The sequence below is a fragment of the Jaculus jaculus genome, chromosome 16 (assembly GCF_020740685.1).
Source record: "Jaculus jaculus isolate mJacJac1 chromosome 16, mJacJac1.mat.Y.cur, whole genome shotgun sequence".
NCBI classification, from domain to species: domain Eukaryota; kingdom Metazoa; phylum Chordata; class Mammalia; order Rodentia; family Dipodidae; genus Jaculus; species Jaculus jaculus.
In genome coordinates this window covers 19,539,362-19,559,264 of record NC_059117.1, presented here as the reverse complement: position 1 = coordinate 19,559,264, position 19,903 = coordinate 19,539,362, and the positions used below count along the sequence as shown (strand labels likewise).

Sequence of the window (19,903 nt, the reverse complement as noted above, 5' to 3'; positions counted from 1 at the left end):
ATGTAGCCTGTGTTTCCTTCTGAATTCCAATTTGTGAGGAACAGTAGGAGCCAGAGAGACCTGAGGGCAAGGTAGCAGTGGAAATCATGTTTTGTGAGGAATGGTTTAACAAGGCAGCTCAGAGGTGATTTACCCCAGAGAAAGGATTTTCGGAGAACATTTAGTAGCATTAGAGTCCTGTGGGAGGGGGGATTAGAGCGTGGGGGGAGCGGTGACCCTGTTGGGCTGGAGTGGAATTGGTGTGTGGTCATCATAGATGCTCTGTGCAAAGAGCTGACCAATCACATCATGCGATGCCACCGCCTTGGAGGGCAGCACCTGGGGAGCCAGGCCTGCAGCCCTACAGAGGCAATGGGGAGACAGTGGTGTCCCAGGAGGGGGTGCTTCTTGCCTGGGGAAACTGTTGGTCCCGACCTTAAGGTCTAGACCTGGATTCCTGCAGGGCAATGAATGCTTTCGTGGCAATGGCAGCTGCGTCAGGGGTACAAGGGCTGCAGAGACCTACTGGGCCTATTGGCCCATCTGTCAAGAACTGTGGAGCTTACCGAGGCTGTATGAGATGATGCTGTTGTTGGTACGTGGGCCCAGTTTTTTTAGCTATCTTATTTATTTATTTGTTTGTTTATTTGTTTATCTTGAGAGAGAAAGAAAGAAGCAGATCTATAGAGAGAATGGGCATGCCGGGGCCTTCAGCCACTACAAACAAACTCCAGACTTAACACACCACCTTGTCCATCTGGCTTATGTGGGTACTGGGGAGTCAAACCTGGGTCCTCAGGCTTCTTGGGCAAGCACTTGAACCACTAAAGCCATCTCTCCAGCCCCCAATTTTATTTTATCAAGCAGAGATATTAAAATCAAAACATTCGACAACCTTTCCTGCTCAGGACCCCTCCCAGCTTCTCAGCGTGGGAGCTTTTCCTTTCTTCTTTAACTTACATTCTTCCTTGAAATCAATCTTTGATTAATTTTTGAAAAAGAAAATCAAAACTCTCCCCTAACTTTACTAAACTGTACACAGTGGAAGACGATCCGAACACAGACAAGCGAGGATGCAGCTAGAAGCAGTCTGGGCGGGTATGGGGTTTTTTCGGGTGTAACCGGGCTTAAAACAGACTGCTTTTTCATGGGTTCAAATTGGCAGTGTTTCGGAGCCGCAGTCTTAGAGTACCTGTTTGCTGTCTCCTGCTGGCTGCCTTAATTACCTTAACTTAAAAATTACCTTCTTAACGGGGCTCCAAGCAGGGTTTTGAAAGAAAACTCTCAGTTACCTTAGAACTGATGGTTCTGTTTCTGGCCCTTAACTGTCTGCAGGGTTTACTGTTATTGCTATTGAGGTGCAAGTCACAAAACATAAAATTAGCCATATTATGCTGAGTAATTCACTGGTATTTAGTACATCCACGTCGTAAACCAGTTCTATCTAGTTCCAAAATGTTTCTTCACTCCAGTGTAAGAGCTTATACCCCTTAGACAGTGACACCCCTTGCCTGCCACCTACAGCCCCTGACAATTGCCATTTCATCTGCTTTCTGTCTTGGAATTTCTCCACCTCTGGACATTGCATGTAGGTGGAATCATACAGTATTTATATTGTGCCTATTCTCATTTCATATAATGTGTTTGACATCCGTCTGTATTATAGGATATATCATAATTCATTCTTTTTATGGCTGATTTAATAGTTCATCCAATGTCTATGCCACAGTTCCTGTTTATTCATTCACCCACTGATGGACGTTTGGGTGGTTTCACCTTTTGTGAATCATGCTATTATGCACCTTTGTGTGCAAGGATTTGTTTGCCTTTTCAATTCTTGAGGACAAATACCTAGGAGTAGAATTATTGGGTTATATGATAATTGCTTTATTTTTCTTTAAGGAAAATAATTTGTGATAAAGTGCATTCAACATAAAATTTACCCTCTTTGCTGTTTGTGTTTGTGTGTTTGTTTGTTTGTTTGTTTGTTTGTTTGTTTGTTTGTTTGAGGTAAGGTCTTACTCTAGCCCTGAATGACCTAGAACTCACTCTGTAGCACCAGACTGGCCTTGAACTCACTGGGATCCTCCTACCTCAACCCCCTGAGTGCTAGGATTAAAAGTGTGCGCCATCCCATCCAGCCTCTTTGCTGTTTTTAATGTACAGCTCAAAGACATTCTGTATTTTTTTATTTTTTTTTACTTTTTATCTCGCTTTGTCTTTTTCTTATTTTTTTCAGTACATTTACATTGTTCTGCCACATTTCTCTTCTTATCTCCAGAACTCTCCATCCTGAAAAAGCTGAAGCACCTCTTAATAAATAATTCCCCATTCCTCCTTAAACTAGTCCTTGCTAACTTTAATTCCACTTTCTGCCTATGCATTTGACTGCTCTGAGTACTTTCTATCAGCAGATTCAGATAGGATTTGTCTTTTTTTAAATTTTTCAATTTTTTTAAATTATTTATTTATTTATTTGAGAGCGACAGACACAGAGAGAAAGACAGATAGAGGGAGAGAGAGAGAATGAGCGCACCAGGGCTTCCAGCCTCTGCAAACGAACTCCAGACGCGTGCGCCCCCTTGTGCATGTGGCTAACGTGGGACCTGGGGAACCGAGCCTCGAACCAGGGTCCTTAGGTTTCACAGGCAAGCGCTTAACCGCTAAGCCATCTCTCCAGCCCTTTTTCAATTTTTTTATTAACAACTTCCATGATCATAAAAAATACCCCATGGTGATATCCTCCCTCCCCCCCCCACTTACACCTTTGAAACTCCACTCTCCATCATACCCCCTCCCCATCTCAATCAGTCTCTCTTTTATTTTGATGTCTTGATCATTTCCTCCTTTTATGATGGTCTTATGCAAGTAGTATCAGGCACTGTGAGGCCACGGATATCCAGGCCATTTTGTGTCTGGAGGGAGCATGTTGTATGGAGTCCTGCCCTTCCTTTGGCTCTTACATTCTTTCTGCCACCTCTTCCACATTAGACCCTGAGCCTTGGAAGATGTGGTACAGATATTGAGTTACTGAGCAGTGCGGTCATTTCTTTCCATCACCATGATACCTTCTGAGTCGTCCCAAGGTCACTGCCATCTGAAAAGAGAAGATTCTCAACCAAAAGTGAAAGTAGCATTAATATAAGGGTGTGAACATTAAGAGAAGTGCTTACTGGGCAGTTTGATAAGCAGAGTATATACATTTGGCCAGACAACAGCAGACGTTACACCCCTAGGGCTCATAACTACCCCTGTTTTAAGTTTTCAGTATCAGAGATGTGTTCCCTTCCCATGGAGCGGGCCTCCAGTCCAATTAGAGGGTGGTTGGTTTTCCCCAGGATTTGTCTTTGTTTTGTGACCTACTTATTTCACTTGGTGTAGTGTCCTAAAGGCTCACCCATGCAGTAGCATATACCAAGACTTCCCTCACTGTTAAGACTGAGTACCATAAGCACACACCATTATTTTGCTTACCCGTTGGTCTGTTGATGAATACTTGATATTCTGCTTAGCCATCACTCCACTGATGAACATTTGCATTGCTTCCACCTTTTGGCTTTTCTGAATATACTTCTAGGAACGTTTATCCCTTGAGACTCTGCTCTCAGTTCTTGTGGGTATATACCCATATGTGCAAGTGTTGGATCAAAGAGTAGTTCTATTGTTTTGTGGGGGGAGGGTTCCAGATAGGGTCTAACTATAAGCCCAGGCCAACCTGGAATTCATTATGTACTCTTTAGGGTGGCCTCGAACTCACAGTGATCCTCCTACTTCTACCTCCTGAGTGCTGGGATTAAAGGCGTACACCAAGACACCCGGCCAGTAATTCTACTTTTAATAAGCCACGATACTCTTTTCCATGGTAGCTATACCATTTTTACATTCCCAACAAAAGTACACAGGAATTCTCTTCTCATCCTCGCCAAGTCTCCATTTATTCATTTACTTATTAACTTGTTATTTATTCATTCATTTATTTTGAGGCAGAGTCTCAATGTAGCATTAAGAGACTTACTTGGAACTCAGTCTGTATGGAGCCCAGGCTGGCCTCCAACTCACAGCAATCCTTCCACCTCAGCCCTCTGAGCACTGGTGTTAAAGGCGTGTGCCCATACATCTGGCTTCCTTTTTTATTTATTTTTGGGGAGAAGGGAATTGGTTTTTGTTTTGGGGTTTTGATTTTTGAGGTAGGGTTTTTCTCTAGCCCGGGGCTGACCTGGAATTCACTATGTAGTCTCAGGCTGGCTCCAAACTCACAGCAATCCTCCTCCCTCTGCCTCCCAAGTGCTGGGATTAAAGGCATGTGCCACCAAGCTCTGCTTGGCTTCCTTTTAAAAAAAATATCCATCCCAGTGTGCATACAGTGGTACCTCCTGGCGGGTTTGACTTGCATTTCCCAAATGACCAGTGGGGGGGGGGGGGAGGGTCATATGCTCTTTACAGCCATTTCTTTACCTGCTTTGGAGAAATGTCTGCTCAAGTCCTTGGCACAGAGTTTTGAACTGCACTGCTTCTGCTTGTGTTTGTGTTTGCAACGATACTTTTAAATTTGCTGCTCCTCAGAAGCTAGAGCAATGTCAATTTTGCATCTCATTATCTTAAGCCACCTATTTGCTGAGAACTTAGGCCACCTACTTACTCTCTGGGCACCTGAGGTGAGGAGAGAGAACTGGGCCGAGAAACAGGACGAGAGCTGCACAAGAGCCAGTGTGCCCTAGGAGAGCTGGCCAGGGAAAGCATTCACCTCTGACACCTCCCCCTCCCCCGGGCCTCCTGGAACCCTCAGCAAAGGTACCAGGAAAGCTGTTGGTGTTTGGCTCTGGGAAGACTCCAGCTCCCAGTCCCCAGGGCCTGCCTGCCCTTTTATCTGTGTTCCCGCGATCATTGCAACATTCAATAGTCCTCTTCTTGGTCCTCCCCTGGATGGGGGTCATGTGCTGAAGGAGCCTCGGGTCACAGCCTAACCTTCAGGAGCAGACTGTATCCAGCCAATGGTGCAAATGATCCAGAAAGGAGGGCTGGTCCGTGGGTGGCCGGCCGTGCATAACAACTCCATTCCAAGAAGTGGAGCAGAGGACACTGACCAGCCTGGCTGGTCAGAAACTGATTAACTCTCCCCAATTCTGGGAAGAGACTTTCTCTACAAGCACAAAGAATGCCAAGAACCCAGAGGTCCAAAACCCAGGTTGTCCCTGAATAATTCTCCCACAGGGACTGGTCGTCACGGCTGTACTGACACTGTCAAACTGCCCTAGCCTGTGGGACGGTCATTTGAGATGACCCCACCTTCCCCAGTCTGAAATCTACAGAAGTGTCATATTCGGGGTCTTGGAAGACTTTGGTCTCTCGAGAGATCTGCTCTTTGTGGCCCTTACTAAAAGGCATATACTGCTCGGCTGGAGGAGGTGACATAAGGTTTGTCAGGTAACCGCCAGGTGTTGTAAAGTGATGTTGGATGAAATCCAGGACAGATCCTGACAGAGAGAATAAGGCTCGCAACACACTCTGCCACTGGCTTGTTCTTACTGTTCTGTTGGCTATTTGCAGTGTTTAGATCAGACTCAGGGTGTCACACATGCCTGGAGAGTGTTCTGCCGCTGCTGTTTTTCTTCATATATATTTCTTTTTATTTTTTTTGGGGGGGTGGGTTTGAGGTAGGAGCTCATTCTAGCTCAGGCTGACTTGGAATTCACTATGGAGTCTCAGGGTGGCCTCGAACTCATGGCAATCCTCCTACCTCTGCCTCCTGAGTGCTGGAATTAAAGGTATGCACCACCATGCCCAGTGTGTGTGTGTGTGTGTGTGTATTTCTTAATACACGTGTGTGTGTGTGTGTGTGTGTGTGTGTGTGTGTGTGTATAATTTATTTGCAAGCAGAGACAGAATGGGCATGCCAGGACCTCCAACCAGTACAAACAAATTCCAGATGCATGCGCCACCATTTGTTAACTGCCGTGAAACTCACGTCACAGAAAACTGACCATGCAAAGGTGCACAGGGCCTGGGTTCTAGCTCAGCTGTAGAATACGGGCTTTCCATGCCCAAGGCCCCAGGTTTGGCCCGCGTACCAAAATAAACAGTTCAGTGAGATCTAGTACAGTACACCCTGGGCTGCCCACTCTCTCCTTTTGCCAGGTAGCCCCTGGCAATCACTATCCTGCTCTGTCTCTATAGATTTACCTGGTGTGGGTACTGTGTATTATGAAATCATATAACCCGTGGCCCTTTGTGAAGAGTTGTTTTTATTGGAGTCCAGCCCTTCCCCACAAATCCTTAATAAATAAAATAAGCTTTCTGAGTATTCAGAACAAGCACTGGGCGTGACATGACCTGTAAATCCCAGCACTCAGGAGGTACAGATGGGTCATCCTCAGCTACGTGACAAGTTCAGGCCAGCCTGGGCTACAAGAGACTCTGCCTGAAAACAAAAATAAATAGACAAGTAATCCCAGAATAGATGAAAACTCTCCTCTGAAATCAGTGGTGAAAATATTTCAGAAAAGTGTTTCTCAATTCTTATAACAGCCTCTCTATTCTCTCCAAAGCTTAGTGCCAGGTGTTGAGGTGGGCACTGCCCTTCAGGGAGGACAGGCTCTGAGGGAAGAGGGGAACAGAAATGCCAAGGCATCTGCAAGCTGCCCAGGACCCATGCAGAGGGGGGCCAGCAGGTCCAAGGGCAGCCCTGTGCAGGGTACGACCACTGTCCTGAGTCCCCAGGCCTGTACACCCAGCGCCTCTGTGTGCGGTTCGGGAAAACCCAAGTTCATCTGCCAAATTCAAGATGCACCAGTGACTGACTGCTCCGGGCTTTTCTTTCTGCCTTTCCTCAATCTCATCTGGGCGTGATCTCTTAAAGGGGAAGTGGTGCGTTCTGACTGGCCAGGGCCCGGAGCCAGGAAACGTCTGTCTACTAGAAGAGAGTGCCCCTGTGCTCAGCATGTCGCTGGCTCAGCCTCCTTATCCAAACGGCCAGGCTGCCTCCCCGGGAAGTGTAAGTGTGAGCGCAGGGCATGGTCGCCTGCCACCCAGGATGGTGTGGGGCCGGGCACAGGTCACAGAAGACAGCCTGGCCAGCCGAGCGTGCTGGCAGCCCGTGATGCGACGCGTGCGCTCCCAGAGGAGCCCCAGGGCAGCCTGCGCTCTGGTCCGTGGGCAGGGCTGAGGCGGTGGGGGGGGTCAGGAGTAGGAGGCCGGGGACCAGTCTATTTTGAACAGCCCTTCTGGAGGCACAAGCCTCGGGCCTGGGAAGGAAGGGAGTGGAAAAATTTTTCTAGCACACCTTTGAGAGTACCAGGAAACCAGCTTATGAAGAACCCCTCCCCCCCCCCGCCCTCGCCGCCACCCCCCCCCCCACTTTGCAGCATTCACGTGCAGCTCCAGTGACACTTCACGCCTCCCTCTACTCAGCCAGTGCTTTTCTCTTTCGTTTTCCTATGTGATCGGTGTGAAGAAATGTCTCGGGTCTTTTCTATTCAAATGATGCACGTGACCTGTCCTCCTTTCCTAATCATGGATGTTTCTTGGCTCGATGCATGCAATGCACACTGTGGGCTCCAGATACATCCTGTGGCCAGTCACTGGCTCACTGGGACGGTTGGTGGGGGGATCTAGGCTGTTTGCGAACTTCAATTATTGTTTCCTGCGTGCCCACAGAGATATAAAGGGGAAAATGCACACCCTCACCCCACAGGCATTAGGTGGCTCGCTAAATGGCATAAGTGAGAAACTGATGGCTGAAAAGTAGACTTTTGCTCTGCAATAAGCTCCTTTCTGCCCTCGGTTTCTGTTAGGTAGAAAGTGATGTCTGTCTGATCTTAAATCATATAAAAAAAATTTTTGTTTTCATCAAAATAAACTGAGGCCTTTTGCTACAAGAGAAAGGAGAGAGGAGTGAGTACAGGGGGGGGAAGTGTGTCTCTGTACGCATGTTGACAGGGTACAGCCACACCCTTCTTCAAGACAACTTCCTGTTTGCCACTGCCAACTGCCACTCCAAGGAGAACAGACGTGGTTCCGTGGTTCCGTGGTTCCATTAGTGGCTGCTGCGGGGTGAGTGGCTCTGAGCGATACCGTGAGCTTAGCAGTGAGTGGAGACTTTCTGCCTCCTCTCTGGGGAGACTCGGTCTCCCTCTCGCTGTCCGGGTTGCAGGTTGGAACTAAGCGACAGAAAGCCGAGGTGGTCCACCCAACCTGTGTCCTCAAACAGCACGCTCCCAGAGCATTGGAGTGAATGGAAAATTTTTAATTCTGGGCCAGGGAAAAGGCTGGGAGCTGCCTTCTTAGGAAAGCTACCACCTGTTATTTCTTTTTTAATTTATCTTTTCAAGTATGAAGAAACATATTAACTGCCTACTGGGAGTTGGCACTGGGGCAGCCATCTTCTATATGCTATCAATCCTCCAAACACTCTTTACTTCACGGTGGACACAATGAGGGTTCACTGTCGTGAGCCCTGTGGTGAATGTCAGAGATAAACAGGACACCTGCCCTCCAGGTGTGTCTGTCCAGCCATAGGGCACCCTGCTGGCCAGGAAACCAGCAGTTCACAGTGGATGACATGGGGAGTACTCAGAGTGTCCTAGGGGTAACCTTGCTTGGCTACCATCTGTGTTGTGGGTGATGCTGTCCCCTTTGGGGGCGTAAGGAAACTAGGGTTTAGGGAGTTAAATTGCTTGCTCATGTCACAGAGCTAATGAGTGACAGAGCTGGGATTTGAGCCCAGATCTTTCTGATTCCAGAGACAGTAGTGTTTGATCCATATTTCCGTTGACTCGTGAAGCTGGTGGAGCATGAAAATCACCTCAGACCCCCCCCCCCCTTTTAAGATTGGGAAACGCTGGCCTTCCTGCTACACTTGTGCCCAGAAGCCTGAGTGTTTCTCTGTAAGCTGGGCACAGAGGTTTTCATGTGTGATGTATCCCCAAGGCTTCTGTGTAAAGACCACAGGCGGTGACAGCAGACAGTCTGAGAGACCCAGTTCAGATATTCGGGTGTTTTCAACATTGGAATGCCAACCGGACCTTGACCTTCTCCCCAAAGATACCCTGGCCTGAGCCTCCCCCCCCCCCCCAGTTTTTGCCATGTCTGCCTGCACTTGTCCCGTCACTACGCATAGGGTGGGGGTGAGGTCGACTGTGCCATCTTAAGGTGGGTTTCAACAGCATATTCGAAAGCTGGAAGTCACCGACTTTCACCGAAGCTGTGATGACTTCTGTTAAACTTGCGTGATACGTGCAACGTGCGTGTTCAGTAGTTGCAGGGCGTGATCACGCCTGTGGAGAAGGGTCATGCTACATAGGTATGTCAACTTACCACTGGGTGGATTGAGACATAGGATCAGCTGAGGCAATAAAAGTCTTAATGTTTGGTTTGGAGTTTTTGTTTTGTTTTGTTTTATGTATTTTTTTATTTTTGTCTATTTATTTGAGAGAGGGAAAGAGGCAGAGAAAAAATGAGTGCACCAAGGCAGCCAGCCACTGCAAACAAACTCCAGATGCATGCACCCCCTTGTGCATCTGGCTTACATGGGTCCTGGGGAATCGAACCGAGGTCCTCAACCACTAAGCCGTCTCTCCAGGCCCCTTGTTTTGTTTTCTAAGACAGGCACTTGCTGTGTTCAGACTGGTGCCCAACTGTTAGTCCTTTTTCTCAGCCTCCTCAACGTTGGGATTAGAGATGTGTGTCTTCACACCTGTCACAAAAGGCTTGGTGCTTTTTTTTTTTAATTTATTTATTTGAGAGCGACAGACACAGAGAGAAAGACAGATAGAGGGAGAGAGAGAGAATGGGCGTGCCAGGGCTTCCAGCCTCTGCAAACAAACTCCAGACACGTGCGCCCCCTTGTGCATCTGGCTAATGTGGGTCCTGGGGAACCGAGCCTCGAACCAGGGTCCTCAGGCTTCACAGGCAAGCGCTTAACCGCTAAGCCATCTCTCCAGCCCTGGCTTGGTGCTTTTAAAAGGCTGGCAGCTCTGGCTTCAGGTAGAGGCCATAAGACCCAGGGAAGGCCGCTGCCTACAGAAGGGCGAGTCTGTTCTTCTGCCACTCAGAGCAGTAAGCAAGATGACCAGCCTGGGGTCTGTGTCCACCCTGAGGGAACAACATTCTGGTTCTGAACACCAAGCAAATAACACTGTCTATGATAATCATCTTTTTTTGTTATTTTGTTTTTCGAAGTAGGGTCTCGCTCTCACCCAGGTTGACCTGAAAATGACTATGCAGTCTCAGGGTGGCCTCGAACTCACGGTGGCAATCCTCCTACCTCTGCCTCCCAAGTGCTGGGATTAAAGGTGTGCGCCACCAAGCCCCTGGCATAAGTCAGTCTTTGTGTGGTGGGACTACGTGGAAGGTAGAAAGGAAACATTTTCACAACGAGTGAATGGATGAGCGAGGTCAGACCTGGTTCCTGTCTGCCTCTCCTGACCTCTACATCCGCACGGCTTTCTCTGCTGAGTCCCGTCTGCCTGGGGACGCAGCGATGCCTTGCTGCTGATGTCTGTTTTTACCTTTTTCTTTGCATGGACTTAAACAGCTCAAACAGAAACAGATCCATCTAAGCGGTCTAGCCTGGGTCCTTCCTCATCCCCCCCATCCTCATGTTAAAAGGTTTTTTTTTTTTTTTTTTTGGTTTTCACAAAGTAGTGATTAGTGTTTACACATTTTTTTGTTTATTTTTATTTATTTATTTAAGAGCAACAGACAGAGAGAGAGAGAGAGAATGGGCACGCCAGGGCCTACAGCCACTGCAAACGAACTCCAGACACCTGCACCCCCTTGTGCGTCTGGCTAACGTGGGACCTGGGGAACCGAGCCTCGAACCGGGGTCCTTAGGCTTCACAGGCAAGCACTTAACCGCTAAGCCATCTCTCCAGCCCAGTGTTTACACATCATTCATGATCATTTCCTGTCTTGTGGATTCGGGTGGGCTATTTTGCTAACCCATTTCCTTAGATAGAGATAGCCCTCCTCCCTGTCCTGTTCAGTAGTCTTGTTGAGATCATTTCGGGTTATTTGTAGTATTTTTTTTTCTTTTTTATTACTGTAAACAGTGCTGCCGAGAATGTCTTTGAACATTTTTTTTTCCTTTTGGGATATTTCCTTGAGGTCTGTTCTTCAAGCTAACATTACCAGATTACCAGATCAAAGGCTTACTGTAACTGCTTTCTAGTTTCTCTTATTATCACCGGATCACGGGGGGGGGGGGGGGGGGGGGGGGGGGGAGTGCTCTCCAGAAAAAAAAAAAAGAACGTTATCCCTTAAGAGCATCCCCAGCAATGCATGCCTGCTGGTTTCTTGTGGGATTTCCTTGTAGCTAAGAGTCTGATGAGAGCATCCCTGGGGGCTGATGAAAATATTTCAGGCCTTGGAAAATCCCTGGGACTCTCCAGATCCTACCCAGCAGTGTCTGGTGCCAGACACTTCCACCTCAGTATACATGCGGAATGGCAGAGCAGGTGGGGAGGGAAAGGATTCAAAAGAGGCAAAGATGGGCTGGAGAGATGGCTTAGCGGTTAAGCGCTTGCCTGTCAAGCCTAAGGACCCCGGTTCGAGGCTCGATTCCCCAGGACCCACGTTAGCCAGATGCACAAGGGTCGCACGCGTCTGGAGTTCCTTTGCAGTGGCTAGAGGCCCTGGCGTGCCCATTCTCTATCTATCTGTCTGCCTCTTTCTCTCTCTGTCTGTCGCTCTCAAATAAATAAATAAACAAAAGAGACAAAGATAACGAGGACCCTACATGATGGGACTGCACACACACACACACACACACACACACACACACACCCTGGGGCAGCACTTTCTCCAAACTCCCTGGAGAAGTTACCTTTGTAAACAGTAGAGGGAGAGCTAGAGGTTAGTGGTTAAGGTGTTGGCCTACAAAGCCAAAGGACCCTGGTTCGATTCCCCAGGACCCACATTAGCCAGATGCACAAGGTCGGGGGGGGGGGGCCAGTCACGTGTCTGGAGTTCGTTTGCAGTGGCTGGAGGTCCTGGCATGCCCTCTCCCTCCCCCTTTCTCTGTCAAATAAATAAATAATAAAATATTTGAAGGGTAGAGGGAAAAAGACATCCCAGGCAAGGGAGAAAGAGCACTGGATTGGAGCCGGGCAAGCCTGGGCTCTCCTTCCACCTTCCAAGGCCTGTGTCACCACGATCTTGTTTCATAGGCTTGCTGAGCCTCCCAGTTCCCATCGGTGACTACGAGGCCAATAGCTGTGCGGTTACTTGGGTAGGTTACGTGGGCGGGGAGGGGAAAATTGTCTGTACAAGGTATCTGACACATCATAGGCACTGATGAAATGGTGCTGTCCCCCTCAACTGAATGAATGGACAGGTGCTGACCAGATGGTGAAGGAATTTACCTGAAGTTCAGGGAGAAGGAGGGAACTGAGCCGTGGAGGCCACTTGCACGCACTGGTCTTTGTCATACAAATCTTAGTGATACTTAGAGATACTGGTGTTGGCTGACGGTACCAGTAGGGGGTGGAGAAATAACAAGCATCCTTCTTTGAGGAGCGCTTCCTGGCATCTTTTTATTTATTTATTTATTTATTTATTGAGCTTGGTTCTTTTAAGGTGGAGTCTCGCTCCAGCCCTGGAATTCACTTTGTAGTCTCAGGGTGGCCTCTTAACTCAGAGCGCTTCTCTAACTCTGCCTCCCGCGTGTTGGGATTAAAGGTGTATGCCACCTCACTCAACCTGACATCTTTTTGAAAAAAAAAAAAAAATTTATTTGTGAAAGAGTGAGGGGGTGGGGGAAGAAGTGAGGGTATGAGCATGCCAGGGTCTACTGCCACTGCAGACTCCAGATGCATGCCCTACGTTGTGCATCTGGCTTTACGTGGGTACTGGGAATTGAACCTGTGCCATTAGGCTTTGCAAGAAAGCACCTTTACCCACTGAGCCATCTCTCCGGCCCAACATATTCTAAGGAGGATCACCACTATAAACTGGGAGTGGATCTCCTCAGACAGGACGTACGTGGTCTGGCCCTGCCTGCCGCTCCTGGCTGCCTCAGTGCCTTGACTTCGTTGTCATCATTTCCCCTCCTCCAGTGTGCACAGTGGTGCATTTAGTGCCTAACTGTGGTTATAGCAAGTGAGCCCAACACCAAGATTGGAGCCCCAAGTCCTCCAGCCTTGGGATTTGGGGCATGGTTCTCAAGTGCAATCTGCCTCCGTCTCCATGGCTGCCTCGAAGCCGCTCCAATGCCAAGGTTCCTGCTCTCCCCCTCCAATTCCAGGGATTTTTTTTTTTGGGGTGGGGGAGCGCTGATTGTTTGTTTGTTTCTGTTGTTTGGATAGAAGCCACCTAGAATTCAAGATGTCCTTTATGTGAAACATCTTGACCTCAGGGGCAAAAGCAGATAAAATCCAATGATGAAGTAATAGGACATGGTGCCTGCCCTCGGGGCTCTGGCGGAATGAGACTCAGCACTGTCAAGTGAGTAAGCCAGGGGCTGGCCTCAGCCCAAGTTTGCTCACACAGCCATGGCAGGCCACAGGTGACCATGGTGCTCCCAAGTCTATTAGGAAGGGATTTGGTCTCTTAACAACCGTATTGGAAAATCCCCAAGAAGCTCTTTCTAAAAATGATTAGCAAGAGCCTCACTGGATGTCTGCGGGCACATCGGCCATTCCTGAGGCGCCTGGGCTGAGAGTTAAACTCAGGACATTGATGCTACGGGTATGCAAATAACTCCGTGAATAGGAGCTGGGGAAGGAAGGGGTCTGAGTTTCCCTGAAGCGTAAGTGTCTCGGAACGTGGTTGGTTTTATCCTAAGAGAAAAAGGTGGAGAGGATTGGTCAGACAGCGGGGAGGAGGGATGGGTGTTTCCATGGATTGTCGCTTGGAGTGGCGCCTGCGTGTTCAAAGAGTGGATGCTAATGCTGGTGGTTTTGAAATAGGCAGCTGGCTGCTGGGGTCTTGACCTAACTTTTGTGGTAAAACTGCAAAAAAGTAAGGGAATTTGATTTTTTAAAATTTTCTTTGGTGCCGCGAGTTCGAGGCCACCCTGAGACTCCATAAATTCCAGGTCAGCCTGGGCTAGAGTAAGACCCTACCTCAAAAAAAACAACAAAATAATTTTCTTTGGATCTAGAACCTTCAGTTCTGAGATTGAGGTTTGGGCTTGGGCTGCTGCCTGGTACCCAGAGGCTCCCCAGACACCTAAAGACATTTCTTTTTACTCTCCCAGGGAGTCAGGGGCCCTGCTGAAATGCCCCCCTAGACTATTGAGAGGGAGAAATTCCCATCCCCACATACATCTCCCAGGATGGCCTCATCCAACGCAGCAACCATCAAGATCACGGTGAAGAGGTTCGAGTTAAGACACAGCCCCCCCCCCCCACCCCAGGTCTGGCCAGCTGTGTGACCATTGGCAACTCATTGTATTCCTAAGCCTCAGTTTTCCTCATCTGTCAAAAAAAAAAAAAAAAAGATACTAACAGAAGGTCTCTTAATATGCTATGAAGTAAATCAAATGTGCAAAAGATTTCTGAGCTTGTAGAAAAATCTCAACATACCATTACCCGTAGTCACTAGAGGACCAGAGGTTCAGGGTCACTCAATAGCGTTGTTGGCGATGTGGTAGACTCTTAAATCTGCCTCGATGTGCTGGCCCTGCCTCCTCAGTGCATTGAGTAATGCTTCTAGAAAGCAGCAGAGAGCCACGGCTATGAGTTTTTTGCAAGTTTTCACTTTCGGAACTTCAAGAAAATAATTCCAAATCATTCTGTAAATAAATTCATTTTGAGTGTCCACAGCAAGAGAGTAGCTAAATCGTGTGCGACATGTCAGTGACTAAATACCACACAAGTGTGCCACATGGCAGGCAGGGCACCTGACCTATGTGTATATAAGATAATGCTAAACCCAGCGTGGTGGCACACACCTTCAATCACAGCACTCAGGAGGCAGAGGTAGGAGGATCGCCATGAGTTCGAGGGCACCTTGAGACTACATAATGAATTCCAGGTCAGCCTGGGCTAGAGTGAGACCCTACCTCAAAAAAACAAAAATAAAAAAATAAAAAGATAATGTTAGTTAATAAATAGTCCAAAATTGTCCGCTGATTACAGTTTTGTTAATACAGCTGTGTACATTAAAAGAGAGAAAAACCTCAAGAGAAATGATCTTTTTCTCTAACATTGCCCAAGTCTATAAAGTATTTTAACAGTGCATGAGGAATATAATGTTCTATAAACACTTTTGGGCAGGGTAAGTGGAATAATTATAGAGATTTACCAAAGGCAGGCTACTTGACCAAAACATAGAAATTGTTAAGCTCAAAGTGGGGTGAGGGCTTATATCAGAGTGATTGTAATGTGCACCTGGAAAGCTTCACCCACAAAAACACTACCTCCCCAGCAATGTCTTTTTATACATGAGAAAGACCCTGTTCTCTTTCATCGCCGCCCGTCTCACCTCTGCACTACGAGACACGTTGTGTGGGTCACCTGCACACAGGTCTTACTTACTAGAGAGCTGCAGCTGGACTACAAACGGGGTCTCTCCGTGAAGTGGACTCACCGTACCCTGCCTGGGACAGCAGTTGCACCCAATTTCAAAAATCATGGTTACACGGCTGGAGAGATGGCGTAGCGGTTAAGCGCTTGCCTGTGAAGCCTAAGGACCTCGGTTCGAGGCTCGGTTCCCCAGGTCCCACGTTAGCCAGATGCACAAGGGGGCGCACGCGTCTGGAGTTCGTTTACAGAGGCTGGAAGCCCTGGCGCGCCCATTCTATCTGCCTTTCTCTCTGTGTCTGTCGCTCTCAAATAAATAAATAAAAATTAAAAAAAAAAAAAAATCATGGTTACAGCTCACCACCTAAGTGGTGGCCTGACCCTGTGGGTTCCTCCACTTAAGTTCTTCTTAGGTAGCTTTTTCGCACCTGTACCAGGAGGGAGCCAATCTCGTTCCCACAGCTCAGGGCAGAAATGCTGACCTCTTGGGATACTTTAAAGGAGTGATGGAGTTAATAGATTGCAATCAGGATGAGAAGGAACAGTTTTCACGAGTAAGAAATACCTCTTTGGAACTGGAGAGGTGGCTTAGTGGTTAAGGCGCCTACCTGTGAAACCTAAGGGCCCAGGTTCTATTCCCCAGGACCCATGTAAGCCAGATGCGTAGGGTATAGCATGCATCTGGAGTTCGTTCGTAGTGGCAGGAGGCCCTGGCGTGCACATTCTCTCCCTCCCCTTTGTGTCCCCCACCTCGAATAAATTTTTTTAAGTTAAAAAAAAAATACCTCTTTTGCTTATTTATTACAATACAAAATCACACATTAAACAAATTTTTAAAACCTTGATCTCAGGTGTTAATGAATAGTCTCTCCTGTGCAGCATGTTCTTTCGTTTGTATATTTAAGAATTTTTAGAATAAAATATAAAACCAAGAGAAATGCTTCCCCATTGATTTAATGTTTTCTACCAGTTTAGCCCTGTAATGTGTGGCCAGGACCATAGCCCAGAATTTTCTGGAAAGGTGGTTCAGAATCACCTGTCAGACCTCTTTTTGCTTTGGTGGCACCATTCCTTGTGATTCATGTTTTTTTACTTCTATATATTTTTTAAATTTTTTTTTATTTTATTCATTTGAGAAAAAGAGGTAGATAGAGAATGGGCACATGCTAGAACCTTCAGCCACTGTAAATGAACTCCAGAGGCATGTGCCACCTTATGCATTTGGCTTACAAGGGTTCTGGGGAATTGAACCTGAGTCCTTTGGCTTTGTAGGCAAATGCCTTAACCGCCAAGCCATCTTTCCAGCCCTACTTCTTTATATTTTTTGTGTGTATGTGCGTATGGTATGTGGGCATGTGTGTATGCACATTACAATTGTGTGTATGCAGACAGAGGTGTATATTGGGTATATTTCTCAATTGCTGTCCACCTTCCTTTTCTTATTTATTTGAGAGAGAGAGAGAGAACAGACATGTCAGGGCCTTCAGCCGCTGCAAACAAACTCCAGATGCATACATCCCCTCGTGCATATGTGTGACATTGCACACGTGTCACTGTGTGTCTGGCTTATGTGGGACTTGGAGATTTGAACATGAGTTCATAGAGTTTTCAGGCAAGCATCTTAACCTTAACATAAGCCATCTCTCTAGCCCTCCATCTTATTTTTTGAGACAGAGTCTTTCACTAAACCTAGAGCTCACTGAGATGGTAGACCATAGCTAGCCAGCAAGTCCTAGAGACCCGCCTCTCTCACCTCCGGAGTTACAGGCGCAAGACACCATGCCTGGCATTCTTACATGGATGATGGGTATCGGACTTCATGTCCTCATGAGCACTTCACCCACTGGTTCAACTCCTCAGCTTCTATAATTGTTATGTTTTGTTTTGTTTAATTTTTTTTAGGTTGGTATAGAAAGTAATGGGCTTCATTGTGTAACTTCAAACACATGTGCAGAATGCTTTCTTCTCATTCATTCCCCACCACTACTTCTCTAAATTTTAAAAATACTTTAAGCTAGGTGTGGTGGCATGCACCTTTAATCCCAGCACTCGAGAGGCAGGAATAGATGGATCTCCATGAGTTCAAGGCCACCCCAAGACTACATAGTGAATTCTAGGTCAGCCTGGGCCATAGCAAGAACCTGCCTCAAAAAAATTTATTTATTTATTTGCAAGCAGAGAGAAGAGAGCTAGATAGCAGAATGGGCCTGCTGCCAGGGGTTCCAGCCACTGCAAACGAACTCCAGATGATGCGCCACTTTGTGTGTTTGGCTTTGCATGGGTCCTGGGGAATACAATCTGGGTCATTAGGCTCTGCAGGCAAATGCCTTAACCACTGACCCATCCCTCCAGCCCTCCTGTAATTTTTCATCATTTGTTCAGCAAAATAAAGTCTCTGCTATTCATGTAGCAAAGGTCAGTGAGTAATGTTTCTGTCTGCCCTGGTCCCCATCAGCTGTGAGCAAGTGACAGCAAAGGGGAGGATGAAGACGACAGAAAAATTTGAAATTATTGGGATGGAAATCAAATTCTTTAGATCAGAAACTTTTTAGATCTGAAACTTGCCCCCCCCAAAAAAGGAAATTACTAGGCTGAAGAGATGGCTTAACGGTTTAGCACTTACCTGTGAAGCTTAAGGACCCCAGTTCGAGGCTCGATTCCCCAGGACCCACATTAGCCAGATGCACAAGGGAGCGCACGCATTTGGAGTTCGTTTGCATTGGCTGGAGGCACTGGCTCACCCATTCTCTGTCTCTCTGTCTCTCTGTCTCTCTCTCTCTCTCCCTCTTTCTCTCTGTCTGTCGCTCTCAAATAAATAAAATTAAAAATTAAGAAGAGGGCTGGAGAGATGGCTTAGCGGTTAAGCACTTGCCTGTGAAGCCTAAGGACCCCAGTTCGAGGCTTGGTTCCCCAGGTCCCACGTCAGCCAGATGCACAAGGGGGCGCACGCGTCTGGAGTTCGTTTGCAGAGGCTGGAAGCCCTGGCGCGCCCATTCTCTCTCTCTCCCTCTATCTGTCTTTCTCTCTGTGTCTGTCGCTCTCAAATAAATAAATAAATAAATAAAAATTAAGAAGAAAAGAAATTACTAAGCATAGCATTTCTGGAGGACAGAAAATGCTATGGACCTAAAACCAAGGGATTTGGATCTAGTCCCAACGTTGCCACCAGCCAGAGTTGCCCGGAGGAGCCTGTGACTGGTAACTTTATCTATCTCAAAAGAGATCAGACTAGTTGACTTTAAAACTGAGTTTTTTAGTGACTCTGAGTTCGTCATTTCCTAGCTTCCAATCTTGTTTATACTACACCCCACTTCCTGACAGGCGGCTGGGCCCTTGCCCAAGGTCCTGTTCCTCAAGTAGCCGTTCGCCCGGACCTTGGCAATCACCTGGCCTCTCTGGCAAGTCAGCTTGGGGGTGGAGACACCCGGCTGCTCTCTGCCTGTAAAGACCAGGACAGTTTTCAAAAGGACAAGTCCCTCCAAGAAAGATCTTGTCTCAGTAAGATTTTTCAGACTTCAGCTAAAATTACTGCTATAGTTTCCAGGAATGATGAGGGATGGGGAGAGAAGGAACAGGTATTAGTGTGTGTTATGTTTATATTATGGTATTGAGAGAGACCCTGGAACCCACTGAGGGACCCGCTTAGTTTATAGATGAAGACATGAAAACTAAGAGAGCCTGGTGGGGAACTAAAGTCCTAAGCCTACCTTGTGGGTGGCATTTAACGTGGTGGCTCCCAGCCCTGTGTTTTCTTTATAGCATTAAAACAGACGTATTAGGACTAGCTTATAATTCTCAAGAACTTCCTTGGATGGTTTCTGGGAGCTAAACATATATGCAGAGTCCACTCTGAGCCAATGAAGAAAAGTTACCCTGTAAAGAAACTCTGTAGAGATAGTGTATGAATACTGTTCAGGCAAAAGTACTCCACAATCAAACAATCTCAAAAAATCCAGTCTCAGGCTGGAGAGATGGCTTATTGGTTAAGGTACTTGCCTATAAAGCCAATGGACTCAGGTTTGGCCCCAGGACCCATGTAAGCTAGATGCACAAGGTGACACATGCATCTGGATTTCTTTTGCAATGGCTGAAGGTCCTGGCATGCCCATTCTCCTTCCCTCTCTGTCTCGCTCACTCTCACTTGCTCTCTCTGCCTCCTGCCTCTTTTTCTCTCTTTCTCTCTCTCTCTTTCTCTCAAATAAATAAAATTAACTAATTAATTAAAATTTAAAAGAAAATCCACGTGTGGTGGTGCATGCCTTTAATCCCAACACTTGGGAGGCAGAGGTAAGAGGATTGTTGTGAGTTTGAGGCCACCCTGAAATTACATAGTGAATTCCAGGTCAGCCTGGACTAGAATGAGACCCAACCTCAAAAAAACAGCAACAAAAAATATAAATAAATAAACAAATAAAATCCAGTTTCTTCAGACTAGGGTCAGTCTGCCTTGACAGATCCTGGTA

General features: G+C 47.1%; 1 protein-coding gene across 7 annotated transcripts in view; it reads left to right on the top strand.

The window, feature by feature from the left end:
* The window catches only part of Atxn7l1 (ataxin 7 like 1), a 297,249-nt gene that overhangs the window by 204,894 nt on the left and 72,452 nt on the right, over nt 1-19,903 (top strand). Inside the window, exon 1 of one of the 7 annotated variants that reach the window (XM_045135935.1) lies at nt 6,889-6,970. The exons of the other annotated variants lie outside the window; for them this stretch is intronic. The gene's annotated coding sequence lies outside the window, so the exon portion shown is untranslated. Of the gene's footprint in view, nt 1-6,888; nt 6,971-19,903 lie in introns of those variants that run through there. 7 annotated transcript variants of the gene reach the window in all.